This window comes from Schistocerca cancellata, chromosome 7 (genome assembly GCF_023864275.1).
Source record: "Schistocerca cancellata isolate TAMUIC-IGC-003103 chromosome 7, iqSchCanc2.1, whole genome shotgun sequence".
Classification (NCBI taxonomy): Eukaryota; Metazoa; Arthropoda; class Insecta; order Orthoptera; family Acrididae; genus Schistocerca; species Schistocerca cancellata.
Genome location: NC_064632.1, coordinates 103,822,953 through 103,834,585, shown reverse-complemented (window position 1 = coordinate 103,834,585; position 11,633 = coordinate 103,822,953). Strand labels below are relative to the sequence as shown.

At 39.4% G+C, this 11,633-nt stretch overlaps 1 protein-coding gene across 3 annotated transcripts in view; it reads left to right on the top strand.

Moving 5' to 3' along the window:
- Nucleotides 1-642: 642 nt before the first annotated feature.
- LOC126092368 (tetratricopeptide repeat protein 21B-like) overlaps nucleotides 643-11,633 on the top strand; it is a 257,167-nt gene continuing 246,176 nt past the window's right edge. The window contains exon 1 of one of the 3 annotated variants that reach the window (XM_049907915.1): nucleotides 643-758. The gene's annotated coding sequence lies outside the window, so the exon portion shown is untranslated. Of the gene's footprint in view, nucleotides 759-1,328; nucleotides 1,348-1,431; nucleotides 1,451-11,633 lie in introns of those variants that run through there. The other 2 variants (XM_049907916.1, XM_049907917.1) reach the window with 2 other exon arrangements.

The following is an 11,633-nucleotide window of genomic DNA, read 5'->3' as shown; positions in this document are numbered from 1 at the left end:
ACCTGCTTCTGATTCACCAGTCCTGTATAGTATATTAATAACTACTTGTGCACATCCAGGATTGTGAAATATAATTACAAAAATTTTTTTGTTATTGGCAGATTCAATCCGCTGAAAGGAATGTTACATAAAAATAAAACTGTTTTAATCGGACACAAAATTCTCGAGAGAGCTACAGTAAGTTCAGCTACTTAAAAACAAAATTCAACTTCACGTTATTGAATTAAATCGGTGACAGCAATCGGCGATGAAACAGCGGATTCAGACTAATCTATCTGTTTACTTCTCGTAGAAACGTGTAGTACTAGTTAATTAAGATAATAAGAGCTGGAACACTTTTCTCGTTAAAAATTTCTCGTAAAATTTACCTATGCTTTTAGACGTGGGTAATATTTTTGAAGAATATTTTTTGTTAAGTCCTTCATTATCGTAAACTGGGTCCTGAAAACTGCATAAGCAACCTCGATGGTTAACAATTTTGGATTTCGCATGGAGTGAATCTAGCAGCTCCTTGTCCTTTGCAAATGTGTAGGCTTGCTCTGTCTGTCACCTGGAAGCGCTACAGCTGCAGACCCCAGGCGAGCCGAGCAAAATCGATTGGCACCAAGGTTTGCTGTCCCTAGACTAAAGCTGTGAGTTTATTGCCTTTGGAAGGTTACCATGCCAACGAAAGTGAGTGTTGTAAACGCAGTGAAGAGTCAAAGCGGGAATGGTTGTAAACCAGTGGTTTGGTATTGTAACATCCTGAAAATAATGCTGTGAGTACGAATTCGTGAGATTCGTACTGTTACGGAACGTGGAGCTTGTATTACGACGTAATACAAGTCGGCTTTTTCAATCTAGATTGCCGGTCAACAATTTACTTCTTACGGAATTCAAACCAATAATATAAGCAGAAACTTCAGTTCCATTTTTTAATGTGTACAGTGTGAATTACTGATTTTCTGTTATTTTAGGCAGTTGTTCTTAATTACTTTTTCCTCTACTCTGTTGTAAATGAAATCTGTTATCGGAGCGAACTTGTGTTCACCGATTGTTAATGACGTTTATGCTTTGAATTGACATTGTGACATTATTCAACGCCCTGTGTGTTTGAGCATGCAAAAGCCTAATTTGGGACCAGCTGTACTTAAAAGGCAACACATTTACGAAATGCTGTTTAGTGAAGTTCCACAGTTTTTTACGCAAGTGCTACGTACTGTCATCGTGTTCCGATATGCCGCCAGGAGAACTTAGTATAGCTGTTGTTTTTAACTACAAGTTAGCGAATATAATATGTTGCTCGCAATTACGAACTATGATTCATTTGCACATCTAATACATCAGGGGACTAGAAACACGTAACAGGTGCGCAAAACGCATACGTTGATATTGGAAAATGATTTAGCCTAGAGATATTGTGGCACTGGCTATTAGGATCGGGTAATTTGCAAAGAAGTCTTAACAAGAGGTCATTTTTGTGAAATCTGCGATGTTGCATGCGCTCTAGAAATCTAGTAAAACGCTTAGTTTTTTTTTTTATAAGTTGTAAAGCAAAGTTGTCAGGAAATACGACGTTAGAAAATAAGCGTATTAATTATTGATTTTCTGTCAGATAATAATGATGATGGAGAGCATTTAGTGGGGTACGTCTTTAGGTGTGGATTATTGCATGCACTGCTTGAAATCCTGGTGTAACAGCTACTGTGAATGGGTGAATGAAATTGAATGCATGTGTAACACATGAAGCAAAATGATTGACACAACTGAAACGTTTGCTCAAAATTTCAAAGGGAGATTACAGTAATCATTAAGTCACAAAACAATTGGTTCTTGCACTGGCTCTGATTGAATTTGTCTATCAGAACTATTTCCACATCTCGGAAACTATTACTTCATAAAGAAATCTGTGGAACACAAACGAATGGGAGAGTATTAATATTCTGTGATTATTTGGTAAGAATACTCTTGAACTATTTTTGTAAAGTACTTAATTACTGTATTAACATTTAACATATTTTTACAGAAATGGACATAAGCGAGTCACCTGTAGTTACAGACCTAGTTTTACTCTCTGTAAATTTTGGTTTTAGATAGTAGCCTACACAGTGGAATAGTCACTTAATTTTCACTGCATAACTTGCTATAGACCTATGCCTTTTTCAATTTCCTTTTATGAAGGATTTTATACTAAGAAGGCAGAATATTATGTTGCTGTCTTCAGACCAGAGACTGGTTTGATGCACCTCTCCATGCTACTTTATCGTGTGCAAGCTTCTTCATCTTCCATCCTTCTGAATCGCTTAGTGTATTCATCTCTTGACTCCCACTACAATTTTTACCCTCCACACTCCCCTCCAATATTAAATTGTTGATCCCTTGATACCCCAGAACATGTAATAACAATCGATCCCTTCTTCTAGTCAAGTTGTGTCACAAATTTCTCTTCTCCCCAATTCTATTCAGTACCTCTTCATTAGTTACATGATCTACCCATCTAATCTTCAGCACTCATCTGTAGCACCACATTTTGCAAGTTTCTATTCTCTTCTTGTCCAAACTATTTATTATCCATGTTTCACTTCCATACATGGCTACACTTCATACAAAAACTTTCAGAAACGACTTCCAGTCAACAAATTTCTCTTCTTCAGAAACGCTTTCATTGCCATTGGCAGTCTACATTTTATATCCTCTCTACTTCGACCGTCATCAATTATTTTCCTCCCCAAATAGCAAAACTCCTCTACTACTTTTAAGTGTCTCGTTTCCTAATCTAAATCCCCCAGTATCACCCAATTTAATTTGACTACATTCCATTATCCTTGCTTTGCTTGTTTGATGTTCATCTTATATCCTTCTTTCAAGGCACTGTCCATTCCTTTCAACTTTTCTTCCAGGTCCTTTGCTATCTCTGACAGAATTACAATGTCATCAGGAAACCTCAAAGTTTTTATTTCTTCTCCATGGATTTTAATTCCTATACCAAATTTTTATTTTGGGCCTTTACTGCTTGCTAAATATATACAGATTGAATATCATCCAGGATAGGCTACAACCCTGTCTCACTCCCTTTGCAACCACTGTTTCCCTTTCATGCCCCTCAACTCTTATAGCTGCCATCTGGTTTCTGTACAAATTGTAAATAGCCATTTGCTGTATGCATAGCCTGTATTTTACCCTTGCCACTTCAGAATTGGAAAGAGAGTGTTCCAGTCAACGCTGTCAAAAGCTTCCTCTATGTCTGCAAATGCTAGAAACGTAGATTTGCCTTTCCTTAACCTATCTTCTAAGATAAGTCGTAGGGTCAGTATTGCCACCCATGTTCCAAATTTCTACGAAATCCAAACTGGTTGTCTCCAAGGTTGACTTCTACCAGTTTTTCCATTCGTCTGTAAAGTATTTGTGACCAGGGGAGAGAATTCCCTTAAGACACCTCAAGCACTGTCTGCAGAATTTGAGGCTTGTGCTGCACAGTCAACTGTAACCACAGCAACTGATCAACAACTGCCACGGAAATAGGCTTCCTCCCTCTCCCTGCTGCACCACTTAATTGACCTGGTTCTTCAGATTTCTTGATCATATTCTTCAGCCCATTTATTGAGATGAGGCCTCTTTGCAACTGTTTCTGTTGGCTATATTCCTGCAATGTAGTATTGTTGTTGCTGCCATTCTGATAAAACAACTTTACCAGCAGTGCAGGGTCTTTCTTGTCAAAAGCCATTGTATTTCATACAAAAACTTAACCTTTGTAACCTTTTACACCAACAGTCACGACACAAAAGAAATGAACACGTGTCACCAAGCGACAAACAGCATACTGACATCAAAACAGAAAATATTTCATATTCTGCCCACTTATAGTGGCATATTTTCACATGGTGGCAGGAAGTGGAACTATTATATTTTTGAGCGTACTTCGTGAGCATACCAATTAATGAACATACCTACGATGTTTCAGCACTCAGAATACTGAAACTTTAATTATAACCATCAGGTATATATGCACTGCTAATGAAGACATTGACAACTTACTTGTTTCACAGTGGACTATTCCATATTTGACCTCAGATCTGTGTCATTTCGGTGGATTGTTTTTCCACCATGCCAGTCACTAACATCCATCACACATCTCCCTTGGTGGTGATGTCAAAACAAACTCGTAGATTGTTTCTAAATGGGTCTAATTTGAACAGCTGGCAATGCTGTCTTTTCTAGTGACTGCTCACATTTTGGTGCCACTGTTTCGTTATGTGACAGTATGAAAAAGAGTGTTCAAAAGATCCATGATGTCCCCTTCCCCCTGACAGTGGTAGAGAGAACTGTTGCTTTATTAGGGGAGGAGTTGGGAGAATTACTGGAGAGTGTAGTTTGAAGAAAGAAACAGAGGGAAAATTCTTAAATTTTGCAGGTAACTCCAGCCATTACAGCAAACATATTTTTTTAAGGGAGTGAGACGACGTACTTCAGGAGACTGATGTGGAAAGTATACAACAGCTGAAATTTATTGTAATTTGCATAAATACAGAAGTACCAATGTTGACCCAGGCTGTAACTTAATGAAATTGTTTAGTAGGGCGACATTTGAAGTACTAAACTGAAGGTTTACTGCTACAATGCAGAGCCCAAATGACTAAGGAACAACAATGCAAAGTTAACCTAAGAAATTTAAACAGGAGAAATCAGAAAACTGCCACAGATTGAGCTACGAAACAGAAATAGAATATGTTAAGCAACAAGTGATTGGAACAGGAGAAGAAACTACAAGTTCATAGGCACAGTCATAAAATCAACAAATGCTGGTAACAGAACAGACACTTAAGCAGTAGTTAGGGTATCAATCACTGCCCACCTTCAAGGTAAAGTGATGAGTCATGGATATGAAAATAGGGAACAAAAGAAATTTTTGGCTAGGTTTCAAGCCCTTGTCATGCTTCATAATAGTAAGTTTGATTTTGCAGAAATATTTTCAGTTCTGAAGTTGTGGCATAACATTTAAGAGTACAAGAGCAGATCCAGTAAGTGTGAATTTAGTGACACCTCCATTGAAAAGAAGGAGAGTGGAGGAATGAGAATATGAGAACATATCCTACATAAAGGGAGGAGTATAAGGATGAGTATGTGAAGAAAGGCCTGTGGAGGCTGAAATGAGACACCTTAAAAGCAAATGAAAACAAACACTGTATCAGCTGCATAACGTATTTCATATTGGCATCTACATCTACTGCCTGGGATTTGAGACCATTATCAATTTTTTTCCGAGGCTGGTGAAAGTGGTTAGAATGACTAGCATCATTTGTGGGATCTGAGCGCAGATATCAGTTTGCAGCAAAATTCTGAGAACTGGTGGGTTTCCTGTCACCTGGAGCTGAGTTGAGGGTTTACACAAGAGACATAGTCAATTCTGTAATGAGCTAGGCTGTAGATTCCTCAAGATATTGTAACAGATGGAGTTGTATAAGTTCAATGTGGATAGGTCAGGTGTGTGGTGTACATAGAAAACTGCTACTGATGATAGAATGAAAGTGTCATAGGCTTGAGATCCCCATGCAGAAATATGTTGTCAGAGAAACCCATGGAATGTATCTTGGAAAGATAAATTAGACTTCTTAGGAAGTGCAGTGTTTGAGCAACAAGCAAAAACTGTAGAGTTAGTGAGGTTCAAAATGAAAACAAGTGGAAACTCAAATGAACAAGAGTAACAATATGAGTGGAGTTAAATTAGTAATCACACATTTGTAAGGGCCACCAGATTCAGACATACTGGTTGCAAAGTTATTTCGAGATATCACATCCCGATAGCACAGAAATACCTGAGTGGTATCAGTAGTAGTGAATGACTTTACCTTGCCTAGTGTTGAGCGGCAATTATGTGTACATTGCCAATTTTAAGTACAGACTGTCTTTATAAGTAGTACTGAATACATTACCATACAACTGCCTGGAACAATGAATCTGACAATCCACATGTGAAAGTAATATTGTAGACCTTCTGGCTACAAACAGACCTTATATTTTCAAGAGTTAGCGAAGAGACAGGGATTAGCTAACATGATGCTGTTACTGAGACACTGGCCACAAAAGACAAAATATTACTCAAGAAATTTTGGAGATAGTATTTGTTTTGTATAGCTGATAGTCACTAACAACCTAATTAAAAGAAAATGTGAGACTGTTAGTTGCAGATCAAGAAATAGAAAAATTGAGGCTGCAGTTCAAACACGTAAAAAATGACACTTTAGATAAATATGCAGCAAGTGAAGTAATAAATGACAGAAAAAGGCCTACCATGGTTTGACTCGTCTGTCATGAGGCAGACTGCGATGCAGCAGAGCTGCTTGCTGTGGTCTCCGGTGGCCACACAGCAGTTAGCATGTTAATGGACCATTCTTATATTTATACTCAGAGTCTATCAAGACATGTATCAAGCGATTCTAGGAAATTTTCGTATGTAATGTTTGTTCATAATATGTTGACCCTTCATGGAGTGGCTGTCAGGAACTGCAGAAGGCGTGCCTTGCTCCTACATTAGACTTCCTGAGAGGAAAGGAGAGATGAAGGGAATGCTGTGAAGACACTTTCATGCCATGCTGGCACCATTATCCGTGTTTTGTACGAACTTGGAAGCAGAGCTGACACATGCAGAAATACTTTCAGCACTCAGAGAAAAATGACTGTTTTCCAACTAGTGCTGATTTTTTCATCATTGGCAGTGTGAGTAAAAAGGGTCTTAATTTATTGTGGACAAACAGCGAAGTCAGTGAATGGATATCAACCTTATGTGCAATTTGTTATGTGTCAGTCTTGTTGATACTGAATAAAACAGAAAGAAAGCTGAAATATTAAATTCCACATTTTTATTTTCACATGTGGGGAATTACCCCTACATGCACTCACAAATGAAACACACTGGAATAAGCATACTCAGTATTGAAAAACAAATAAAACTGTTCAAACATAGAAGTCACCAGGACCTGATAGGACTCTTATTTGAGTTTACATTGAATTAGCCCATTTATTAGTCTATAGACTCTCTCTCTCTCTCTCTCTCTCTCTCTCTCTCTCTCTCTCTCTTCCTCTACAAATAGTCATGTGACAGAAAAAGTGGACACTCCTGTTTACAGAAAGAATTGAGATACAGGATTACAGACTAATATCACTAGTTTGAGTCCGTTGTAGGACACTGCAGCAAATACTGAGGTCGAACAGTTTGAGCAGCACAGAGTGAACATTGAAATAAATTTCGACTTCTTCATTTAAATGTAAGAAGCCTGTTATGTAAGAAAGAGGAGCTTCTTACTATTACAGGAAACGGAAAAATCAAATATTTCTACAGATGTGTTATGCATGGTTCCTAGTTAGTATTACATTACTATAGTAACAATACACACATCAAAAAAAGCTTTGCATCAGCACGGTTCCCAGAACTCCTGAAGATAGATGTTGACTGTCAGTATTGTATCACAGACACAGTCCCTCTGACTATTCATAGATGCCACTAAATCCGCACAAAGATGGAAACAACCATGCATGAGCAGTGCCTATTAGACGGAGGGGGTCCGACAGCCGATCAGATCCAGTAATTCCACCAGGAAAGAGGTACACGGCTCATGTTGTCTGTAGTTCAACCATGCCTAGACAGTAAAACCACATTGTTACTTTGGGCCAGGAAAAGCTATCAACAAGACAAGTGTCGAGGCATCTCGAAGTGAACCAAAGCGACGTTGTTCAGACATAGAGGAGGTACACGGCTCATGTTGTCTGTAGTTCAACCATGCCTAGACAGTAAAACCACATTGTTACCTTGTGCCAGGAAACGCTATCAACAAGAAAAGTGTCGAGGCATCTCGAAGTGAACCAAAGCGATGTTGTTCAGACATAGAGGAGATAAAGAGAGACAGGAACTGTCAATTAGACGCCTCGCTCAGGCCACCCAAGGGCTATTACTGCAGTGGATGACTTCTACCTACGGATTATGCCTTGGAGGAATGCTGACAGCAACGACACCATGTTGAGTAATGCTTTTTGTGTAGCCACAGGACGTCGGGGCTGCATGATGTGCAACTTCGCTCCCAACGTCCATGGCGAGGTCCATCTTTGCAACCGCGACACCATGCAGCGCAGTGCAAATGGACCCAACAACATGCTGAATCGACTGCTCGGGATTGGCATCACGTTCTCTTCACTGACGAGTGTAGCATATGCCTTCAACGAGACAGTTGTCAGAGACGTGTTTGGGGGCAATGCCTTAGACACACTGTCCAGCGAGTGCAGCAAGGTAGAGATTCCCTGCTGATTTGGGGTGACATTATGTGGGCCGACGTACGCTGCTGGTGGTCATGGAAGAGACAGTAATGGCTGTACGATATGTGAATGCCATCCTCCGACTGATAGTGCAACCATATCGGCTGCATATTGGCGAGGTTTTCGTCTGCATGGACAACAAATTGTGCCCCCATCCTGCACATCTTATGAATAACTTCCTTCAGGATAACGACATCGCTCAACTAGAGTGGCCAGCATGTTCTCCAGACATGAACCCTGTCGACATGCCTGGGATGGATTGAAAAGGGCTGTTTATGGATGACTCTGACGGATTTACACCAAATCACCATTGAGGAGTGGGATAATCTGGGCCAACAGTGCCTTGATGAACTTCTGAATAGTATGCCACGATGAATACAAGCATGCATCAATGCAAGAGGATGTGCTACTGGGTATTAGAGGCATCGGTGTGTATAGCAATCTGGACCACCACCTCTAAAGGTCTCGCTGTATGGTGGTACAACATGCAATGCGTAGTTTTCATGAGCAACAAAAAGGACGAAAATTATGTTTATGTTGATCTCTATTCCAGTTTTCTGTACATGTTCTGGAACTCTCGGAACCGAGGTGACGCAAAACTTTTTTTGATGTGTATATAATGAATGGGAAGGTGCAGCATACCAAAAAAGTAGCATAAAGCACCAAGCCTTAGAGTTAAGAGAGTACTGCAGTGAACATTTAATTGAATGCTGTGCATTGGTGATAAACTAGGAAACATATAACACAGCTGTTCTGACAGTGTAAAATCCCACACAGGAAATCTTTTACCCTTCATCAGACAATTTGAAAGAGTAAAATTCTTAACAGAAAGTCAGTGTATGTGATAATTTCAATATTGATTGATCTTGAGTATTATTGACTGGGCACCAGTACTTTTTGATGTCTAGCTTTGGTTTGTCTCACACAACATTCTCAACACAAATAGGACATAACACAAAAATGATAGATAATTTATTTTCAAATCCAATGATCATGTATGAAATAGATGTTAACCCTCTAATAAATGGCGTTTGTGGCCATAATGATCAAATTGCAGAGACAAAGAATCCCCTTCAGGAATATTTAGTTGTTGTTGTTGTTGTGGTCTTCAGTCCAGAGACTGGTTTGAGGCAGCTCTCCATGCTACTCTATCCTGTGCAAGCTTCTTCATCTCCCAGTACGTACTGCAACCTACATCCTTCGGAATCACTTAGTGTATTCATCTCTTGGTCTCCCTCTACGATTTTTACCCTCCATGCTGCCCTCCAGTACTAAATTGGTGATCCTTTGATGCTTCAGAACATGTCCTACCAACCGATCCCTTCTTCTAGTCCAGTTGTGCCACAAATTTCTCTTCTCCCCAATTCTATTCAATACCTCCTTATTAGTTATGTGATCTACCCATCTAATCTTCAGCATTCTTCTGTAGCATCACATTTCGAAAGCTTCTATTCTTTTCTTGTCCAAACTATTTATCGTCCATGTTTCACTTCCATACATGGCTACACTCCATACAAATACTTGCAGAAACGACTTCCTGACAGTTAGATCTATACTCGATGTTAACAAATTTCTCTTCTTCTGAAACACTTTCCTTGCCATTGCCAGTCTACATTTTATATCCTCTCTACTTCGGCCATCATCAGTTATTTTGCTCCCCAAATAGCAACACTCATCTACTACTTTATGTTTCTCATTTCCTAATCTAATTCCCTCAGGATCACCCGGCTTAATTCGACTACATTCCATTATCCTTGTTTTGCTTTTGTTGATGTTCATCTTATATCCTCCTTCCAAGACACTGTCCATTCCGTTCAGCTGCTCTTCCAAGTCCTTTGCTGTCTCTAACATAATTACAGTCTCATCAGCGAACCACAAAGTTTTTATTTCTTCTCCATGAATTTTAATTCCTGCTCCGAATTTGTCATTTGCTTCCTTTACTGCTTGCTCAATATACAGATTGAATAACATTGGAGATAGGCTACAACCCTGTCTCACTCCCTTCCCAACCACTGCTTCCCTTTCATGCCTCTCGACTATTATAACTGCCATCTGGTTTCTGTGCAAATTGTAAATGGGCTTTCGCTCCCTGTATTTTACCCCTGCCATCTTCAGAATTTGAAAGAGAGTATTCCAGTTAACATTGTCAAAAGCTTTCTCTAAGTCTACAAATGCTAGAAACGTAGGTTTGCCTTTCCTTAATCTATTTTCTAAGATAAGTCGTAGGGTCAGCATTGCCTCACGTGTTCCAACATTTCTACGGAATCCAAACTGATCTCCCCGATGTCGGCATCTACCAGTTTTTCCATTCATCTGTAAGGAATTCGTGTTAGTATTTTGCAGCCGTGGCTTATTAAACTGTTAGTTTGGTAATTTTCACACCTGTCAACACCTGCTTTCTTTGGGGTTGGAATTATTATATTCTTCTTGAAGTCTGAGGGTATTTCGCCTGTCTCATACATCTTGCTCACCAGATGGTAGAGTTTTGTCAGGGCTGGCTCTCTCAAGGCTATCAGTAGTTCTAATGGAATGTTGTCTACTCCCGGGGCCGTGTTTCAGCTTAGGTCTTTCAGTGCTCTGTCAAACTCTTCACGCAGTATCATATCTCCTATTTCGTTTTCATCTACATTCTTTTCCATTTCCATAATGTTGTCCTCAAGTACATCGCCCTTGTACAGACCTTCTATATACTCCTTCCACCTTTCTGCTTTCTCTTCTTTGCTTACAACTGGGTTTCCATCTGAGCTCTTGATATTCATGCAAGTGGTTCTCTTTTCTCCAAAAGTCTTTTTACTTTCCCTGTAGGCAGTATCTATCTTACTACTAGTGAGATATGCCTCTACATCCTTACATTTGTCCCCTAGTGATCCCTGCTTAGCTTACCTGAAATTCTATATTTTTTTAAATTCATTATTAAGCCTACTCGTGCATTACCCCTATTTGATTTTGTATTTATAACCCTGTATTCACCAGAAGTCTTGTTCCTCTTGCCACTGAACTTCACAAATTCCCACCTATCCATTTCCATCTTTAAATTTTTTAACCTACCTGACTGATTAAGGGATCTGACATTCCACACTCCGATACGTTGAATGCAAGTTTTCCGAAACTACAAGAGCTGTCCTCTATATGTATTCTGTGGCATTCTAAAGGCATCACATTCTCAGCCTAATGTGGTATTGGACAACTCCCTGCTGATGAAATCTGCAGGTCTGGGTTGAGTTGGAAGCTAATAATTTGGTTCTGAGTTGGTAAAACGAATGAATGTGAATGCCAAATAAAGGTTGTCCTTGGAACAGGTTGACCTGTAGGAAGCCTAATAGTTATGTTTGCTCCATATTTAACCCACT